The following is a 6738-nucleotide window of genomic DNA, read 5'->3' as shown; positions in this document are numbered from 1 at the left end:
CTGACTCTCTCTGGCCGTTGTCCCATTCTATTGCCCTTTTCCTAGGCCCACCGCACACGTGTTCTGCAGACGCTCGTGGCCAGGGTCACGTAGGTCTTTTCCACGAAACTATGCACTTGAAAAGACCGATGACACATTGATGGGCCCGACGGCGCCTCGGCTCTCGCGACACTGTTCATAGTTCGTCCGATATTTCCCAGGCCTTTCGTCCACGATACTACAGGAATATACTGATTGCTTTTAACATTCATTAGTTCCAGTTATTACCGATATTTTTGTCATTTAGTTAGGGTTTTCCCTTTAGATTACGTTGTGATAGAGAACTGTTATTTGTGTATTCCTACAGAAACATACGAACTATATAAACTGTTGACACGATGTTGTGCTTTTGTATTATAAGAGATAATAATAAAACCATCAAACAATCATTAATTATGTTTTTTATTATATTAATTAAGAATTGAAGATTACCTGCTTGGTGATCTTGATAATATCGTATTTTACAAATGTTGAACAAAAAAAAATGTATGATTATTTTATTCTGTTAGGGAAGTGATACATTTACACTGTACATGAGAGTGTGTGTGTAAGGGTTAGAGGGCGTCAAGGACTCAGTGGAGACAAAAGACTGTTGCCAGATGTTAGAAGAATCTAGGCTAGTCGGTTGGCAACCAGCGTGCGTGCAAGACGTTCTTAGAGAGGAATATAGGTGTATAACTGTTGTATGGGAAATATAGTCAATAATTTGTATTCCCAAATCCTCGAATTTCCTTAACATGGTAGCAGAGCGTGGTTACTAGTTTTGCAAGATATTTAGTGCGTGGTTACGATCTTGCGAGTGAGTTTTCAGTAAAGAAAAAAAACTTTCAGAAAAAAAATATACTTCGAGCACGTAGGAACGCTTGAGTAAGAAAAGAAAAAAAAAGGAATCAATTAAAATGGAGAGATCGGAAATCATGATACCTATATTCGATGGCGAGGATTATGGAATGTGGAAGCAAAGAATCACGATGTTTCTCAAATATAAGGAATGCGAGGTTGTTACAACTAGAATGAAGAACGAAAGAGACGATGAAGACTGGGACAAAAAGGATTTGAAGGCGATTAATATAATTTATAGTGCAATATCGAACAGACAATTGGAGTATGTTAGGGAAGGAAAAACGGCGTATGATATAATAAAAAGGTTCGATGAAATGTACTTGAAAGAGTCGACGGCACTGCAGATCGTATGCAGAAGGAGATTGGAAAACATAAGACTGGAGAACTACAGTGATTCAGCATCATTCTTTAACGATTTCGAAAAATTAATCAATGAATTAAAAAGTGCGGGCGCACAAGTAAGTGAGAGGGAAAAGCTGAATTACATGCTGAATACGTTACCCGAAGAATACAGCTACATAGCGGACATAATAGACGCATTGAAAGAAGAGGATCAAACGGTAGCGTATGTAAAAAATAAAATAGAGGTAGCAGAGAAGAAAAATAAATCCAATCGAGGAGAAAGGCAAACCAACGCCTTTTCTGCAAAAAAGGAAGGATGCTTCAGATGTGGAAGATTAGGACACTTTGCGAGAGAGTGTCAAAATGGCGTCCAAGCGGAAAGCAGTAACGGCTATTGGCATGGGCCAACACGTGGTCGAAACAGAGGAAGAGGGAACAAAGGCAATACGAGCAGAGGACGTGGAAACTTTCATCGTCGATCAACAACCGGCACGGGCGAGCATGGAAACTCAAGAGCAGGCATATGGATAGCAACGGCGCACGCAGCAAAGAGCAGTGAGACGAATGAGATAAGTAAGAACGAAATAGTGTGGCTATTAGATAGCGGTTGTACTGATCACATAATTAATAATATAAATTATTTCGATAAATCTATCGACCTAAAAGAACCGGTAAATATATATTTAGGCGATAATAGACCGATAAAAGCGACAAAAGTTGGGAATGTTATAAGTTATTTTGAAGCATTCGGAAAACAAAATGAAATAAATATGAGGAAAGTATTTTACGCGAAAGACATGTCCGCAAATTTGATTAGTTTAGGTAAACTAACAGACAATAAGAATACGGTTATTTCCAAAGGAAATATTGCGAAAGTAATAGATGAGGATAATAAACTTACAGCTGTAGCGTTCAAAGAAAATGGGACATATAGAATAAAAAGTATATTGAAAGGGAAGAAGCACTTAGTAAACAGCGCCGAACGTAGTGGTATGAGTAAAAAGGAAAGATGGCATAGGATGCTAGGACACGTAAATTTTAAATATTTAGAGATTTTGGGTAAAGAGCAGCTAGTGACTGGCATACCGAATGAATTTGAAAAGGAACTTTTGAAATGTAGGGTGTGTATAGAAAGCAAAATGCATAACTTAAATGTCAAAAATAATCGAACTAAGGCTAGGGAAATAATGGAAATTATTCATACGGACGTATGTGGTCCTTTTAAGACCACCGGATTCAATGGAGAAAAATATTTCATTTCATTTATCGATGATTATAGTAAAATAGCTAGGATCTATTGTATAAAATCAAAAGATGAGGTCTTTGATTCTTTCGTACAGTTCGTAAATGAAGCCGAAAATTTAACGGGCAAGAAGTTAAAAATATTAAGATGCGATAATGGTAAAGAATATTTAAATAATCGAATTTATAAGTTTGCTAGGGATAAAGGTATAAGAATAAATAATTGCCCAACATACGTACATGAATTAAACGGGACAGCAGAAAGGTATAATAGAACAGTGATGGACATGGCGCGTTGCTTGTTAGCGGAAGCGAAAGTACATAAAAGGTACTGGCCGGAAATAGTTTGTACAGCGGCATACTTGAAAAATCGAATATTAGCGAATACTATAGAAAGAAAGACACCTTTTGAAATATTCTTCGGGAGAAAACCAAGTGTTAAAAATCTACATCTATATGGAAGTAAAGTTTTTGTAAGAAGGCCAGAACAAAAAAGAGTTTCCAAATGGGACAAGAAGGCAGATATGGGAATTCTATTAGGATATAGTGAAGTAGGATACAGAGTCTTATTAGGTGGAAAAATAACAATAGCTAGACATGTAGAGGTCATTGAGACAGACACTAGATGTATCGGTTTTGAGGAAAATTCATTAGAGGCAGATAGAAATGATAGCGAAGATAACTATTCATTGGATGGTATGGATAAGGAAGAGTTAGAAGGTAGGAAAGATGAAAATAATAGTAGTATTGAAAGCTCAAACACTCCTAGGAGATCTACAGGTATTAAGAAAACTCCAGTAAGGTATCCAGAAAAGGAAAATATTTGCGAGATTCATGCAAATTATTGTAAAGTAGATATCCCTCGTACATTTGAGGAGGCGACTGGTTGCGAAAATAATGAAGTTTGGAAACAGGCTATGGATAAGGAAATAGAATGTCTCTATAAGAATAAAACTTGGAAATTGGTAGAAAGGGTAAAAGGCAAAGAAGTATTAGATGTAAAATGGGTTTACACGAAAAAATCAGAGGACAGGTATAAGGCTAGATTAGTGGTAAGGGGATTTCAACAAAGAAACGTAGCCGATGACATATATTCTCCAGTGGCGAGTAATCAGACCTTTAAGATATTGCTATCATATTGTTGTCAAAATGGATTAATAATTGAGCAAATGGATGTAGAAACTGCCTTTTTAAATGGTGAAGTAACCTCGGAGGTATATGTAAATCAACCAAAGGGATATGCGGACGGAACGAATAGAGTTTGTAAATTATCGAAAGCGCTTTATGGGTTAAAAGAAAGTCCGAGAGACTGGTATGAGTGTTTTGATAAGTATGTGACGAGATTAGGTTTTAAAAAGAACAATATAGAGCTGTGCCTATATACTTACGGAGAGGGAGAAAATGTTGTTTATTTGTTAATATACGTAGACGATTTGTTGATTTGTAGTAAAAACAAAGGGAAGATACAAAGTGTAAAAAAAATTATTAACTGATAAATTTGAAATGAAAGATTTAGGTGAAGTAAAAGAATATCTTGGAATAAATATAGAGTATGATTATTTAAAAAAATGAAATGAGATTAAGCCAAAAGAAATACATAGAATCATTAGCAAACAAATATAAATTACATAACAGCAAATTGTACTGTACACCTATGGAGACCAACTTAAAAATTGAAAAAGCTGAGATAAATAGAGAGGACATTGGATACAAGAATTTAATTGGCGCATTGCTGTATATTAGTGTAAATACCAGACCCGATATAAGTTATAGTGTGAATTATCTGAGTAGATTTCAAGATTGTTGTAACGAGACACATTTTAAATATGCCTTGCGAATATTGAAATATTTGTACCGGACTAGAGATTTAGGGCTACATTATAAAAGAAATGAAAAATGCGAAACGATAGATTGTTGTCTTAGATGGAAGTCTAAAAAACAAAGGTGTGTGACAAAAGCCTCGACGTATGCAGAGTATGTAGCTCTATCGGAAGCGGTGAGCGAAGTAATGACTATCAGAGAACTAATGAAAATCTTCGATGTAAATGTAGACGATAACCCTGTAAAAATCTACGAGGATAACTCTGGAGTAATGAGTATAGCAAAATACGGAACTTTTACAAAAAATTCTAAACACATCGAAGTTCATTACCACTACGTTCACGAGTACGTAAAGGAAAATGAGATAAACATAATAAAAGTAAGTACAGAAGAAAACACTGCGGATATTTTTACGAAGGCACTGTGTAGAGAGAAATTTGAAAGGTTTAGGTCATGGATGAATGTAAAATAAGAGAAATGTAAAGAAAGCGATAAATGTCAAATATTTTGTTAATTCGACAAGTATGTAAATAAAATTAAGTGTACAGTATAAAAGTAAGGAGGCGTGTTAGGGAAGTGATACATTTACACTGTACATGAGAGTGTGTGTGTAAGGGTTAGAGGGCGTCAAGGACTCAGTGGAGACAAAAGACTGTTGCCAGATGTTAGAAGAATCTAGGCTAGTCGGTTGGCAACCAGCGTGCGTGCAAGACGTTCTTAGAGAGGAATATAGGTGTATAACTGTTGTATGGGAAATATAGTCAATAATTTGTATTCCCAAATCCTCGAATTTCCTTACATATTCAATACGTTATGAGGGTTGCTTTAAAAAAAATACGAGTTACATATTTCTTTGAAAAAGGCATGATTTTTATCGATACAATAATGTTCTTCTGTTATCGCTTTAAAGTTGAGTACTTCGTTGATTACACGAGAGAACTCGCCTACAGCAAACAAGATACGACCGTGTGTAAAGTAATTAATCTGTTTGCTCGTTACTAGCTACACATAAGGCTTGCGTAAAAAAAAATATGCATTTCAGTTCAGGCGGAGAATTATGTAGGAAGTCATTTTGTCGATCAATAACTTAGTTAATAAAAGATCAAATTTTCATGTACATAAATGTAAGTAACGTTCATGTATTAATCATTACATACAATTTTTGTATAATTCGATATCTTGGTCACTTACATCTTACAAATGATATATAGATAATATTTATGACATACATTGGAGCTATCTTTTAGTTAACGCCATTTTTTCTTGTTTTCTCTGTACTTTTACTATTCTTCCAAAAATATCAAAGGATCAATGACTTCAAATTAAACTAGAATTGCTTCGGTATATTGTCAATCAATGGCTATTTGTATTCACATCTATATCAAAGGAAAACCGATTGCAAAATTAATTACCCTTGCAATTCCGCAATCTGAAACTATGTGTGATCGACCTTGAAGATGACAAATCTCAATGTTTGAAGTAGTACAAAAGGATGATAATTTAATTTCGCTTTATCAAACTGTACAAAATTTGTATACACATACAGAAAAAAGAACGGAGTTCAAACATTAATCAACATGAATTATCGGTTATTATTGCTGAGTAATTATTAGGATTAGAGCTTTGGAGTATCGATCGTATCGAGTTTTAACTATCGGTTTCCGCAATTTATTGTTTTTCTAAATTATGTCTGAATGGTATCAGTTTTTGAATATTTTATAGTTTACACTCCAACATACTGACGTAAGCTATCGAAAATAATTGTAAATTAGGCAATATCATTTTTTTTGTATTTCATAATCTAAATTTCAATCTATTTTTTGTATTTAACATCCCTTTTTTTATTGTTCGTGTTCCGTCTTGTACGTTCTTCAAAAAATCTTAATTTCTTGTTAGATAATATCTTGTGTGAATTTACAAAAAATACGATTCTTCGTTTAATTTTCTTCCCTTATTGTCTTTACATATTTGGAGTTTAAACGCGTTATAAGTACGTTCTTTTTTTTTAACATGATTACGTAGAATTCTTATTCTGAATAAATTATTTGTTTCCGCTTCATAACTGTTTCTAAATTACAGTGCATTTAATCTTGAAATGCACAGTAACATTTTATACTTTTTACGTTCTAAGGAATTTTCAGGATCGGTTAAAAATTAAATTACAGTAATGGTAATACTCAATATTAATGTCAGACGTGGATACTTCACTGTTTTGTATAATAATTTGTTATCTTGGCATCGATCAAGGTATTTAATATACAAAGCGTACAGATTAATAAGAATTTTAATTAATCCTTCTTCTATAGTATTCACCGTTCTTTTCGAGCTCGTACCATTTCAAATAGACTTTCGAATAGATTTCAAAGATTTGTCTGTTCAAATAAAACGCGATCTTTTTTATTTCCCTATCAGTCGTCCCGTTACTGTTCCGTTGTTTCCAACAGATTGCAG

The sequence above is a fragment of the Bombus vancouverensis genome, unplaced genomic scaffold (genome assembly GCF_051014615.1).
Source record: "Bombus vancouverensis nearcticus unplaced genomic scaffold, iyBomVanc1_principal scaffold0031, whole genome shotgun sequence".
NCBI lineage: Eukaryota > Metazoa > Arthropoda > Insecta > Hymenoptera > Apidae > Bombus > Bombus vancouverensis.
The sequence above is the reverse complement of the archived record's forward strand: the minus strand, read 5'-3'. Positions refer to the sequence as shown.